General features: G+C 46.9%; 1 protein-coding gene across 2 annotated transcripts in view; it reads left to right on the top strand.

Annotated features, from left to right (window-relative positions):
* Positions 1–5,562: 5,562 nt before the first annotated feature.
* Positions 5,563–16,335, top strand: part of APBB1 (amyloid beta precursor protein binding family B member 1) — a 40,276-nt gene continuing 29,503 nt past the window's right edge. For both annotated transcript variants that reach the window (XM_044284950.1, XM_044284951.1), the window contains exon 1: positions 5,563–5,654. The gene's annotated coding sequence lies outside the window, so the exon portion shown is untranslated. The remainder of the gene's footprint in view (positions 5,655–16,335) is intronic.

Consider the following 16,335-nt stretch of genomic DNA (forward strand, 5'->3'; position numbering starts at 1 on the left):
ATGTGAGGGATATAGGGGCGGAGGTGGTAGATACTGAGGAATATACATTATATAGGGATAATATGATGGATATAGGGGCGGAGGAGGTAGATACTGAGGAGTATACATTATATAGGGATAATGTGAGGGGTATGGGGCGGAGGAGGTAGATACTAAGGAATATACGTTATATAGGGGTAATGTGAGGGATATAGGGGAGGAGGAGGTAGATACTGAGAAGTATATATTATATAGGGATAATGTGATGGATATAGGGGCGGAGGAGGTAGATACTGAGGAATATACATTATATAGGGATAATGTGAGGGATATAGGGGGAGGAGGTAGATACTGAGGAGTATACATTATATAGGGATAATGTGAGCGATATAGGGGCAGAGGAGGTAGATACTGAGGAATATACATTATATAGGGATAATGTGAGGGATATAGGGGCGGAGGAGGTAGATACTGAGGAGTATACATTATATAGGGATAAAGTGAGGGATAAAGGGGCGGAGGAGGTAGATACTGAGGAATATACATTATATAGGGATAATGTGAGGGATATAGGGGCAGAGGAGGTAGATTCTGAGGAGTATACGTTATATAGGGATAATGTGAGGGATATAGGGACGGAGGAGGTAGATACTGAGGAGTATACGTTATATAGGGATAATGTGAGGGATATGGGGCGGAGGAGGTAGATACTGAGGAGTATACATTATATAGGGATAATGTGAGGGATATAGGGGCGGAGGAGGTAGATACTGAGGAGTATACGTTATATAGGGATAATGTGAAGGATATAGGGGCGGAGGAGGTAGATACTGAGGAATATACATTATATAGGGATAATGTGAGGAATATAGGGGAGGAGGTAGATACTGAGGAGTATACATTATATAGGGATAATGTGAGGGATATAGGGGGAGGAGGTAGATACTGAGGGAATATACATTATATAGGGATAATGTGAGGGATATAGGGGGAGGAGGTAGATACTGAGGAGTATACATTATATAGGGATAATGTGAGGGATATAGGGGCGGAGGAGGTAGATACTGAGGAATATACATTATATAGGAATAATGTGAAGGATATAGGGGGCGGAGGAGGTAGATACTGAGGAGTATACATTATATAGGGATAATGTGAGGGATATAGGGGCGGAGGAGGTAGATACTGAGAAGTATACGTTATATAGGGATAATGTGAGGGATATAGGGGCGGAGGAGGTAGATACTGAGGAATATACATTATATAGGGATAATGTGAGGGATATAGGGGCGGAGGAGGTAGATACTAAGGAATATACATTATATAGGGATAATGTGAGGGATATAGGGGCGGGGGAGGTAGATACTGAGGAGTATACATTATATAGGGATAATGTGAGGGATATAGGGGCGGAGGAGGTAGATACTGAGGAGTATACGTTATATAGGGATAATGTGAGGGATATGGGGCGGAGGAGGTAGATACTGAGGAGTATACGTTATATAGGGATAATGTGAGGGATATAGGGGCGGAGGAGGTAGATACTGAGGAGTATACAGTATATAGGGATAATGTGAGGGATATAGGGGCGGAGGAGGTATATACTGAGGAATATACATTATATAGGGATAATGTGAGGGATATGGGGCGGAGGAGGTAGATACTGAGGAATATACATTATATAGGGATAATGTGAGGAATATAGGGGCGGAGGAGGTAGATACTGAGGAGTATACGTTATATAGGGATAATGTGAGGGATATAGGGGCGGAGGAGGTATATACTGAGCAGTATACATTATATAGGGATAATGTGAGGGATATAGGGGCAGAGGAGGTAGATACTGAGGAGTCTACATTATATAGGGATAATGTGAGGGATATAGGGGCGGAGGAGGTAGATACTGAGTAGTATACATTATATAGGGATAATGTGAGGGATATAGGGGCAGTGGAGTTAGATACTGAGGAATATACGTTATATAGGGATAATGTGAGGGACATAGGAGGTAGATACTGAGGAATATACATTATATAGGGATAATGTGAGGGATATAGGGGCGGAGGAGGTAGATACTGAGGAGTATACGTTATATAGGGATAATGTGAGGGGTATAGGGGCGGAGGAGGTAGATACTGAGGAGTATACATTATATAGGGATAATGTGAGGGATATAGGGGCGCAGGAAGTAGATACTAAGGAGTATACATTATATAGGGATAATGTGAGGGATATAGGGGCGGAGGAGGTAGATACTGAGGAGTATACATTATATAGGGATAATGTGAGGGATATAGGGGCGGAGGGGGTAGATACTGAGGAGTATACGTTATATAGGGATAATGTGAGGGATATAGGGGCGGAGGAGGTAGATACTGAGGAGTATACAGTATATAGAGATAATGTGAGGGATATAGGGGCGGAGGAGGTATATACTAAGGAGTATACGTTATATAGGGATAATGTGAGGGATATAGGGGCGGAGGAGGTAGATACTGAAGAATATATGTTATATAGGGATAATGTGAGGGATATAGGGGCAGTGGAGGTAGATACTGAGGAATATACGTTATATAGGGATAATGTGAGGGATATAGGGGCGGAGGAGGTAGATACTGAGGAATATACATTATATAGGGATAATGTGAGGGATATAGGGGCGGAGGAGGTAGATACTGAGGAGTATACGTTATATAGGGATAATGTGAGGGACATAGGGGCGGAGGAGGTAGATACTAAGGAGTATACATTATATAGGGATAATGTGTGGGATATAGGGGCGGAGGAGGTAGATACTGAGGAGTATACATTATATAGGGATAATGTGAGGGATATAGGGGCAGAGGAGGTAGATACTGAGGAGTATACATTATATAGGGATAATGTGAGGGATATAGGGGCGGAGGAGGTAGATACTGAGGAGTATACATTATATAGGGATAATGTGTGGGATATAGGGGCGGAGGAGGTAGATACTGAGGAGTATACATTATATAGGGATAATGTGAGGGATATAGGGGCAGAGGAGGTAGATACTGAGGAGTATACATTATATAGGAATAATGTGAGGGATATAGGGGCGGAGGAGGTAGATACTGAGGAGTATACATTATATAGGGATAATGTGAGGGATATAGGGGCAGAGGAGGTAGATACTGAGGAGTATACATTATATAGGGATAATGTGAGGGATATAGGGGCAGAGGAGGTAGATACTGAGGAGTATACATTATATAGGGATAATGTCAGGGATGTAGTGTGAGGAGGTAGATACTGAGGAATATACATTATATAGGGATAATGTGAGGGATATAGGGGCGGAGGAGGTAGATACTGAGGAGTATACATTATATAGGGATAATGTGTGGGATATAGGGGCGGAGGAGGTAGATACTGAGGAGTATACATTATATAGTGATAATGTGAGGGATATAGGGGTGGAGGAGGTAGATACTGAGGAGTATACGTTATATAGGGATAATGTGAGGGATATAGGGGCGGAGGAGGTAGATACTGAGGAGTATACATTATATAGGGATAATGTGAGGGATATAGGGGCGGAGGAGGTAGATACTGAGGAGTATACATTATATAGGGATAATGTGAGGGATATAGGGGCGGAGGAGGTAGATACTGAGGAATATACATTATATAGGGATAATGTGATGGATATAGGGGCGGAGGAGGTAGATACTGAGGAATATACATTATATAGGGATAATGTGAGGGGTATGGGGCGGAGGTAGATACTAAGGAATATACGTTATATAGGGGTAATGTGAGGGATATAGGGGAGGAGGAGGTAGATACTGAGGAGTATACATTATATAGGGATAATGTGATGGATATAGGGGCGGAGGAGGTAGATACTGAGGAGTATACGTTATATAGAGATAATGTGAGGGATATAGGGGCGGAGGAGGTAGATACTGAGGAGTATACATTATATAGGGATAATGTGAGGGATATAGGGGCAGAGGAGGTAGATACTGAGGAGTATAAATTATATAGGGATAATGTGATGGATATAGGGGCGGAGGAGGTAGATACTGAGGAGTATACATTATATAGGGATAATGTGATGGATAAAGGGGCGGAGGAGGTAGATACTGAGGAGTATACATTATATAGGGATAATGTAAGGGATATAGGGGCGGAGGAGGTAGATACTAAGGAATATACATTATATAGGGATAATGTGAGGGATATAGGGGCGGAGGAGGTAGATACTGAAGAGTATACATTATATAGGGATAATGTTAGGGACATAGGGGCGGAGGAGGTAGATACTGAGGAGTATACATTATATAGGGATAATGTGAGGGACATAGGGGCGGAGGAGGTAGATACTGAGGAATATACGTTATATAGGGATAATGTGAGGGATATAGGGGCAGAGGAGGTAGATACTGAGGAAATTATGTTATATAGGGATAATGTGAGGGATATAGGGGCGGAGGAGGTAGATACTGAGGAGTATACATTATATAGGGATAATGTGAGGGATATAGGGGCAGAGGAGGTAGATACTGAGGATTATACATTATATAGGTATAATGTGAGGGATATAGGGGCGGAGGAGGTAGATACTGAGGAGTATACATTATATAGGGATAATGTGAGGGATATAGGGGCGGAGGAGGTAGATACTGAGGAGTATACATTATATAGGGATAATGTGAGGGATATAGGGGTGGAGGCGTTAGATACTGAGGAGTATACATTATATAGGGATAATGTGAGGGATATAGGGGCGGTGGAGGTAGATACTGAGGAGTATACATTATATAGGGATAATGTGAGGGACATAGGGGCGGAGGAGGTAGATACTGAGGAGTATACATTATATAGGGATAATGTGAGGGATATAGGGGCAGAGGAGGTAGATACTGAGGAATATACGTTATATAGGGATAATGTGAGGGATATAGGGGCAGAGGAGGTAGATACTGAGGAAATTATGTTATATAGGGATAATGTGAGGGATATAGGGGCAGAGGAGGTAGATACTGAGGATTATACATTATATAGGGATATTGTGAGGGATATAGGGGCGGAGGAGGTAGATACTGAGGAGTATACATTATATAGGGATAATGTGAGGGATATAGGGGCGGAGGAGGTAAATACTGAGGAGTATACATTATATAGGGATAGTGTGAGGGATATAGGGGTGGAGGCGTTAGATACTGAGGAGTATACATTATATAGGGATAATGTGAGGGATATAGGGGCGGAGGAGGTAGATACTGAGGAGTATACATTATATAGGGATAATGTGAGGGATATAGGGGCGGAGGAGGTAGATACTGAGGAATATACATTATATAGGGATAATGTGAGGGATATAGGGGCAGAGGTAGATACTGAGGAGTATACATTATATAGGGATAATGTGAGGGATATAGGGGGCGGAGGAGGTAGATACTGAGGAGTATACGTTATATATATGGTGTCAGGTATAGCTCGTATGCAGGTCATCTGTGGGGTCAGTGATGCACAGATGAGGCAGAGCCGACAACCTCCCTTCTGAGACAGTTCACTTCTCTGCCCTTCCCAATATGGCGGCCGCAGGTCGATAACCGGAAATGCGCCATCAGGGACCGGAAGTGCGGCGTAGACCGTCAGGGCGGCGACCGTGTGGATAACGGGACCGGAGAAGCGGAAGTGCTGAGGTGAGCAGTAAATTCTACACATCAATGGCTTCCAGAGCTGTGTATATCTGCTGTATATGTATACACACCCCTGTGTGTCTGCTGTATATGTATACACACCCCTATGTGTCTGCTGTATATGTATACACACCCCTATGTGTCTGCTGTATATGTATACACACCTCTATGTGTCTGCTGTATATGTATACACACCTCTATGTGTCTGCTGTATATGTATACACACCCCTATGTGTCTGCTGTCTATGTATACACACCCCTATGTGTCTGCTGTCTATGTATACACACCCCTATGTGTCTGCTGTCTATGTATACACACCCCCATGTGTCTGCTGTCTATGTATACACCCCCCGTGTGTCTGCTGTATATGTATACACCCCCCCGTGTGTCTGCTGTATATGTATACACCCCCCCGTGTGTCTGCTGTATATGTATACACCCCCCCGTGTGTCTGCTGTATATGTATACACCCCCCCCGTGTGTCTGCTGTATATGTATACACCCCCCCGTGTGCCTGCTGTATATGTATACACCCCCCCGTGTGCCTGCTGTATATGTATATACCCCCCCGTGTGTCTGCTGTATATGTATACACCCCCCGTGTGTCTGCTGTATATGTATACACCCCCCCGTGTGTCTGCTGTATATGTATACACCCCCCCGTGTGCCTGCTGTATATGTATACACCCCCCCGTGTGCCTGCTGTATATGTATACACCCCCCCGTGTGTCTGCTGTATATGTATACACCCCCCCGTGTGTCTGCTGTATATGTATACACCCCCCCGTGTGTCTGCTGTATATGTATACACCCCCCCGTGTGTCTGCTGTATATGTATACACCCCCCCGTGTGTCTGCTGTATATGTATACACCCCCCCGTGTGTCTGCTGTATATGTATACACCCCCCCGTGTGTCTGCTGTATATGTGTACACCCCCCCGTGTGCCTGCTGTATATGTGTACACCCCCCGTGTGTGTGCTGTATATGTATACACCCCCCTATATATTTTCCTCCATATATTTATACATACCTCCATGTATGCTGATTTTTGTGTGTTTTTATATGCTTTTGGTTAAAAGGGTTAAATCTGCACAAGAAAACCACACACCGGTTGACATTCTGTAGATTTCTGAAGCCGCACTGCACCTCGGCAGTTAGTGAAGCCTCCGTGAGAGGTGCTGCTCCGTGCGCTGCGCTGTTTCAGCATACTCCGCACCATGCGCAGGTGCCCTTAGGCCTCTTTCACACGGGCGTCATGGATTTGGCCCTGATAAGATGCGGGTACGTTGCGGGAAAATGTGCGTTTTTCTTTCCGCGCGAGTGCAAAACATTTTAATGCGTTTTGCACGAGCGTAAGAAAAATGGGCATGTTTGGTCCCCGAACCCAGAGGTCTTCACAGAAGTTCAGGTTTGGGATCAGTGTTCTGTAGAACATGGTTATAAGGGAAAATAATAGCCTTCTGAATACAGAATGCATAGCACAATAGCGCTGGAGGGGTTAAAAAAATAATAATTATATATATTTTTTTAACTCGCCTTAATCCATCTGTTCGCGCAGCCGGCATCTCTTCTGTCTTCAGGACCGGGGTAAAGGACCTGTGGTGACGTCACTGCGCTCATCACATGGTCCATCACCATGGTGACGGACCATGTGATGAGCGCAGTGACGTCACCACAGGTCCTTTTCCTACTGCACAGCAAAGAAGACAGAAGAGAAGCCGGCTGCGCGAACAAGTGGATTAAGGCGAGTTATTTATTTTTTTAACCCCTCCTGCCCTATTCTGTTTTCAGAATGCTATTATTTTCCCTTATAACCATGTTAAACGGGAAAATAATAATGAGCGTGTCCCCATCCCGATTGTCTTTTAGCAACTGTGTGTGAAAATTGCACCGCATCCGCATTTGATTGCGGATGCTTGCGATTTTCACGCAGCCCCATTCACTTCTATGGGGCCTGCGTTGTGTGAAAAACGCACAATATAGGGCTTGCTGCGATTTTGACACAAAGCACAAGTGATGCGTGAAAATCACTGCTCATGTGCACAGCCCCATAGAAATGAATGGGTCCTGATTCAGTGCGGGCGCAAGGCGTTCACCTCACGCAAACTCGCCCGTGTGAAAGAGGCCTTAGGATGAGCAGACAGTGTGGCGGTGTGAGCCGGCGACTGGTGTAAGGACCCGTCTGATCTGTCTGTGGACTGTGTGGCAGGGAGAAAGCAGAGCTCTGAGGACCTCAGATGAAGAGTTGTTGATGCGCATCAGCCTGGGAAAGGTCACAAAACCGTCTGTAAAGGACCCCGCCCACAGTGGCGCACTCCAGGGTCGTTTACAAGGCTTATTTCGCTGCTCTTTGTTTCTCATTTTGTGCTGTCGTAATTTGCGCCCTTATTTATGATGAGGTGTGCGTCTCCGGCATCGTGCGCCTGTCGCCTAAAACCAGTCCACTCCTCCTTGTCCCAGGCAGATGTAGGGGTGCGCTAATATATAGGTGAATATATACAGCCGTCCACATATCTATCCGATACTTCATTATCTGCCCTCCCAGGTTCTATAGGCCTAAAAATCGTGTTTACGTAAACCTAACATTTATTGGGGTCTATATAAAAAGCGTATATGTACATCGAGCGCTATATATATGGGGGTCACTTATCAAACTGCTGTAAAGCAGAACTGCCCGAGTCGCCCACAGCAGCCAATCAGAATCCAGCTTTAATTTTCCAAAGAAGCTGTCCAGAATGAAAGCTGGAATCTGATTGGTTGCTGTGGGCGACTCGGCCGGTTCTACTTTACAGCAGTTTGATAAATGATCCCCATAGTGTACACACACAGAGCAGACTATATACATGTATACTAGCAGAGGGACGCGGCTTCGCACGGGTAGATTTCATCTATTTCATTTAATGTTTCTGTGTGTCGTTACAGTATGTAGTGGATTTTTCTGTGGCTGTCGCAGGATGTCACGTGGCGCACTGCTACACCATAGCCTATCATTATAAGAATTGTTGTGCGACATTGGTGCGACCCATGTAGCAGTGTAGTTGTGCCCGGTGTGTCGTGCGACTTATTGTCGTCCTGTAGTCCTAGCCTAAAGCTGACCTACAGCAGTGAAGAAAAATGGCTGGATTGTTATGGAAACCTGGAGTAAAACTGTGTGTATGTGGAGACTAAGGGCCTGCGAGCTTCTATTGGCTGATAAGGGTCATGTGACCGTGTGTATGGCATTTAAAGAGAAAGACTTGCAGGCTTGTATTGGCTAATGCCATTTTTGTGGTTAAGATCGGTCCAGTTGTTTGGTCGCGCATAAAGAACAGACCCAGACTCATTGTGTACCGGCATCTCGCCTCCACAGTGTTCTTTCCCAGATAGTAAGTGATATGTGGACCAAGTTTAGTAGGAACTGATCGATGAGTTTTTGAGTTACAGAGCAAAATGTGTGCAGCAAAAGCATTCGGAGCAAACAGACTCCATGCAGCTGCTGTGTACGGGCGGAGGACCCCCACAAGATGTCTCTCCAGGTAGCAAGGGATGTGTACACCAAGTGTCGTTGAAATGGATGGTTATGTTTTTGAGTGATCGCGGAACATGCATATATACACATCTATAGAGAGAGAGATAAGTGAGTAGAAACCCACAGCAGTAGATACATACACAAAACGCTCTCATTATTTTGACCACTTGCTACTCTCGATGTTGGCAGGAAGTCCAGTGTCCTAACCTAGCTTGGTGAGTATATAAGGTGTGATAGGCTGTCTGCACACATATCCCTCAGTGGGTATATAAGGGGTGTGATAGGCTGTCTGTATATATATCCCTCAGTGTGTATATAAGATGTGTGATAGGCTGTCTGCACGCATATCCCTCAGTGGGTATATAAGGTGTGTGATAGGCTGTCTGCACACATATCCCTCAGTGGGTATATAAGATGTGTGATAGGCTGTCTGCACATATATCCCTCAGTGGGTATATAAGGTGTGTGATAGGCTGTCTGCACATATATCCCTCAGTGGGTATACAAGGTGTGTGATAGGCTGTCTGCACACATATCCCTCGGTGGGTATATAAGGTGTGATAGTCTGTCTGCACACATATCCCTCGGTGGGTATATAAGGTGTGATAGTCTGTCTGCACACATATCCCTCGGTGGGTATATAAGGTGTGATAGTCTGTCTGCACACATATCCCTCGGTGGGTATATAAGGTGTGATAGTCTGTCTGCACACATATCCCTCAGTGGGTTTATAAGGTGTGATAGGCTGTTTGCACACATATCCCTCGTGGTATATAAGGTGTGATAGACTGTCTGCACACACATCCCTCAGTGGGTATATAAGGTGTGTGATAGACTGTCTGCACACACATCCCTCGGTGGGTATATAAGATGTGTGATAGGCTGTCTGCACACATATCCCTCGGTGGGTATATAAGGTGTGATAGGCTGTCTGCACACATATCCCTCGGTGGGTATATAAGGTGTGATAGGCTGTCTGCACACATATCCCTCGTGGTATATAAGGTGTGATAGACTGTCCACACACATATCCCTCAGTGGGTATATAAGGGGTGTGATAGGCTGTCTGTATATATATCCCTCAGTGGGTATATAAGGGGTGTGATAGGCTCTCTGCACACATATCCCTCGTGGTATATAAGGTGTGATAGGCTGTCTGCACACATATCCCTCAGTGGGTATATAAGGTGTGTGATAAACTGTCTGCACACACATCCCTCGGTGGGTATATAAGATGTGTGATAGGCTGTCTGCACACATATCCCTCAGTGGGTATATAAGGTGTGACAGGGTGTTTGCACACATATCCCTCGGTGGGTATATAAGGTGTGATAGGCTGTCTGCACACATATCCCTCGGTGGGTATATAAGGTGTGATAGGCTGTCTGCACACATATCCCTCGGTGGGTATATAAGGTGTGATAGGCTGTCTGCACACATATCCCTCGGTGGGTATATAAGGTGTGATAGGCTGTCTGCACACATATCCCTCGGTGGGTATATAAGGTGTGATAGGCTGTCTGCACACATATCCCTCGGTGGGTATATAAGGTGTGATAGGCTGTCTGCACACATATCCCTCGTGGTATATAAGGTGTGACAGGGTGTTTGCACACATATCCCTCGGTGGGTATATAAGGTGTGATAGGCTGTCTGCACACATATCCCTCGGTGGGTATATAAGGTGAGATAGGCTGTTTGCACACATATCCCTTGGTGGTATATACGGGGGGGGGGGGGTGTTATAGGCTGTCTGCACACACATTCCTTAGTGGGTATATAAGGTGTGATAGGCTGTCTGCACACATATCTCTTAGTGGGTATATAAGGTGTGATAGGCTGTCTGCACACATATCTCTTAGTGGGTATATAAGGTGTGATAGGCTGTCTGCACACATATCCCTCGGTGGTATATACAGGGGGGTTATAGGCTGTCTGCACACACATCCCTCGGTGGTATATACGGGGGGGTTATAGGCTGTCTGCACACACATCCCTCGGTGGTAGATACGGGGGGGTTATAGGCTGTCTGCACACATATCCCTCGGTGGTATATACGGGGGGGGTTATAGGCTGTCTGCACACATATCCCTCGGTGGATATATAGGGTGTGATAGGCTGTCTGCACAAATACGCCTCAGTGGGTATATAAGGTGTGTGATAGGCTGTCTGCACACATATCCCTCGGTGGGTATATAAGGTGTGTGATAGGCTGTCTGCACACATATCCCTCGGTGGGTATATAAGGTGTGTGATAGGCTGTCTGCACACATATCCCTCGGTGGGTATATAAGGTGTGTGATAGGCTGTCTGCACAAATACGCCTCAGTGGGTATATAAGGTGTGTGATAGGCTGTCTGCACAAATACGCCTCAGTGGGTCTATAAGGTGTGATAGGCTGTCTGCACACATATCCCTCGGTGGTATATACGGGGGGGAGGGGGTTATAGGCTGTCTGCACACATATTCCTTAGTGGGTATATAATGGGTGTGATAGGCTGTCTGCACACATATCCCTCGGTGGTATATACGGGGGGGGGGTTATAGGCTGTCTGCACACACATTCCTTGGTGGGTATATAAGGTGTGATAGGCTGTCTGCACACATATCCCTCGGTGGTATATACAGGGGGGTTATAGGCTGTCTGCACACATATCCCTCAGTGGTATATACGGGGGGGGGGGTTATAGGCTGTCTGCACACACATCCCTCGGTGGTATATCAGTGGTGTGATGGGCTGTCTGCACACACATCCTTTAGTGGGTATATAAGGTGTGATAGGCTGTCTGCACACATATCCCTCAGTGGTATATATGTGGTGTGATACGCTGTCTGCACACATATCCCTCGGTGGGTATATAAGGTGAGATAGGCTGTTTGCACACATATCCCTTGGTGGTATATACGGGGGGGGGGGGGGGGGTGTTATAGGCTGTCTGCACACACATTCCTTAGTGGGTATATAAGGTGTGATAGGCTGTCTGCACACATATCTCTTAGTGGGTATATAAGGTGTGATAGGCTGTCTGCACACATATCTCTTAGTGGGTATATAAGGTGTGATAGGCTGTCTGCACACATATCCCTCGGTGGTATATACAGGGGGGTTATAGGCTGTCTGCACACACATCCCTCGGTGGTATATACGGGGGGGTTATAGGCTGTCTGCACACACATCCCTCGGTGGTATATACGGGGGGGGGGGTTATAGGCTGTCTGCACACACATCCCTCGGTGGTATATCAGTGGTGTGATGGGCTGTCTGCACACACATCCTTTAGTGGGTATATAAGGTGTGATAGGCTGTCTGCACACATATCCCTCAGTGGTATATATGTGGTGTGATACGCTGTCTGCACACATATCCCTCGGTGGGTATATAAGGTGAGATAGGCTGTTTGCACACATATCCCTTGGTGGTATATACGGGGGGGGGGGGGGGGGGTGTTATAGGCTGTCTGCACACACATTCCTTAGTGGGTATATAAGGTGTGATAGGCTGTCTGCACACATATCTCTTAGTGGGTATATAAGGTGTGATAGGCTGTCTGCACACATATCTCTTAGTGGGTATATAAGGTGTGATAGGCTGTCTGCACACATATCCCTCGGTGGTATATACAGGGGGGTTATAGGCTGTCTGCACACACATCCCTCGGTGGTATATACGGGGGGGTTATAGGCTGTCTGCACACACATCCCTCGGTGGTATATACGGGGGGGTTATAGGCTGTCTGCACACACATCCCTCGGTGGTATATACGGGGGGGTTATAGGCTGTCTGCACACATATCCCTCGGTGGTATATACGGGGGGGGGGTTATAGGCTGTCTGCACACATATCCCTCGGTGGATATATAGGGTGTGATAGGCTGTCTGCACAAATACGCCTCAGTGGGTATATAAGGTGTGTGATAGGCTGTCTGCACACACATCCCTCGGTGGGTATATAAGGTGTGTGATAGGCTGTCTGCACACATATCCCTCGGTGGGTATATAAGGTGTGTGATAGGCTGTCTGCACAAATACGCCTCAGTGGGTATATAAGGTGTGTGATAGGCTGTCTGCACAAATACGCCTCAGTGGGTATATAAGGTGTGATAGGCTGTCTGCACACATATCCCTCGGTGGTATATACAGGGTGTGGTAGGCTGTCTGCACACATATCCCTCGGTGGTATATACGGGGGGGAGGGGGTTATAGGCTGTCTGCACACATATTCCTTAGTGGGTATATAATGGGTGTGATAGGCTGTCTGCACACATATCCCTCGGTGGTATATACAGGGGGGGGGGGGTTATAGGCTGTCTGCACACACATTCCTTGGTGGGTATATAAGGTGTGATAGGCTGTCTGCACACATATCCCTCGGTGGTATATACAGGGGGGTTATAGGCTGTCTGCACACATATCCCTCAGTGGTATATACGGGGGGGGGGTGATAGGCTGTCTGCACACATATCCCTCAGTGGTATATACGGGGGGGGGGTTATAGGCTGTCTGCACACACATCCCTCGGTGGTATATCAGTGGTGTGATGGGCTGTCTGCACACACATCCTTTAGTGGGTATATAAGGTGTGATAGGCTGTCTGCACACATATCCCTCAGTGGTATATATGTGGTGTGATACGCTGTCTGCACACACATCCCTCGGTGGATATATAGGGTGTGATAGGCTGTCTGCACAAATACGCCTCAGTGGGTATATAAGGTGTGATAGGCTGTCTGCACACATATCCCTCGGTGGTATATACGGGGGGGGGGTTTATAGGCTGTCTGCACACTTATCCCTCGGTGGTATATATAGGGTGTGGTAGGCTGTCTGCACACATATCCCTCGGTGGGTATATAAGGGGTGTGATAGGCTGTCTGCACACATATTCCTCGGTGGGTATATAAGGTGTGATAGGCTGTCTGCACACATATCCCTCAGTGGGTATATAAGGTGTGTGATAGGCTGTCTGCACACATATCCCTCGGTGGTATATACGGGGGGGGGGGGTGATAGGCTGTCTGCACACATATCTCTTAGTGGGTATATAAGGTGTGATAAGCTGTCTGCACACATATCCCTCGGTGGTATATACAGGGGGGTTATAGGCTGTCTGCACACATATCCCTCGGTGGTATATACGGGGGGGGGGTTATAGGCTGTCTGCACACATATCCCTCGGTGGTATATACGGGGGGGGGGGGTTATAGGCTGTCTGCACAAATACGCCTCAGTGGGTATATAAGGTGTGTGATAGGCTGTCTGCACAAATACGCCTCAGTGGGTATATAAGGTGTGATAGGCTGTCTGCACACATATCCCTCGGTGGTATATACGGGGGGGTTATAGGCTGTCTGCACACTTATCCCTCGGTGGTATATACAGGGTGTGGTAGGCTGTCTGCACACATATCCCTCGGTATATACGGGGTGTGATAGGCTGTCTGCACACATATCCCTCGGTGGTATATACGGGGGGGGGGGGGTTATAGGCTGTCTGCACACACATTCCTTGGTGGGTATATACAGGGTGTGGTAGGCTGTCTGCACACATATCCCTCGGTGGTATATACGGGGTGTGATAGGCTGTCTGTACACATATCCCTCGGTGGGTATATAAGATGTGTGATAGGCTGTCTGCACACATATCCCTCGGTGGTATATAAGGTGTGATAGGCTGTCTGCACACATATCCCTCGGTGGGTATATAAGGTGTGATAGGCTGTCTGCACACATATCCCTCGGTGGTATATAAGGTGTGATAGGCTGTCTGCACACATATCCCTCGGTGGTATATAAGGTGTGATAGGCTGTCTGCACACATATCCCTCGGTGGGTATATAAGGTGTGATGGGCTGTCTGCACACATATCCATCGTTGATGTCTTGGGTAAAAGGGGTGATTTATGAGAAATGGGGAATCGGCTTTCGGACCCTTTGTGGTGGTATTTCTGACGCTGCGCAGTGTGAACTGTTCATGTGCCACTGTGGTGAAAGTGTATGATGAGCGGACAAATGGCGACATTGTGAATAAGGCTGGGTTCACACCTGAAAGTTTTACAGCGCGTTCCTACGCGCTGTAAAACGCTCCACAAGGAGAAACCAATGCTTCCCTATCGGCATGGTTCCCACCTGGGCGTTGTACAGCGCGTAGGATCGCGCTGTAAAACGCCCGACGCCCCAAGAAGTACATGAGCTTCTTTGGGGCGTCTTGTCGCGCGTTCCCGTACATAGACTTTCGGGAACGCGCGACAATGGGCGTTCGCTTGTCTCTGTATGCGCGATTGCAAACGCCGGTACAATTGCGCATACAGAGCGCTCCATCGCGAACGCCCAGGTCTGAACCCAGCGTAAGTGACATGGAAACTGCGGAGACCATGTGCTAATGAGGTGACAGGTGAAGATCGGCCATGCAAGGGCGGACAGACGGCCTACTGTGGAGCAGCTCACCAGACCTGCGTGTGACACAACAGTTCAGAGAACCCTACTGCGTATGGAGCTCTGAGACAGACAGACGGTCTCTGCACCGCCGATAACAAAGCTTACGTTTTTGCGTCAGTATTGGAAATGGACCTCCACTGATTGGTAAACGGTCTTCTCTGATGAGTCACGTTTACTGCTTCGTGGAACAAATGGGCGTTGGCATGTCAGGCGCAAAAGATCAGAGGACAAGCACCCTGCAACCATTGCTGGAGGAACACAAGCTGGTGATGGCAGCGTTATGGTCTGGGGAAGGTCTTCCTGGCTTTCTCTGAGCCATTCATCCATGTGGGCACTTTACACCGATTTGGGTATGAATCCATCCTTGCAGATCATGTACACCCATATATGCCGATGGTCTCCCCTGGGGTGGATGGGATCTTTCATTGAGACAATACAATGGGAGAGGATTGCTTTATGGATCCTCTCCCACTCCCTCCAGTAGCTTTAGGACCACCTCGATGGTTGTGTTCGCTCTATAGATCCTCCGCCATGGCCCCTCCAGCTGCTGTGGGACCACCTCGATGGTCTCCCCTGGGGTTAATGGGATCTTTCAGCAAGACAATGCGACATATCACACAGCTAGAAATGCCCACCATTGGTTGGAAGAGCATGACCAAGACTAAGACCAAGTACTACCCTGGCCCGCTAATTTCCCAGACTTGAACCCAATTGATAATCTGTGGGGCCACCTTGATGTT

Source organism: Bufo gargarizans, chromosome 3 (assembly GCF_014858855.1).
Source record: "Bufo gargarizans isolate SCDJY-AF-19 chromosome 3, ASM1485885v1, whole genome shotgun sequence".
In the NCBI taxonomy this organism is placed as follows: Eukaryota; Metazoa; Chordata; class Amphibia; order Anura; family Bufonidae; genus Bufo; species Bufo gargarizans.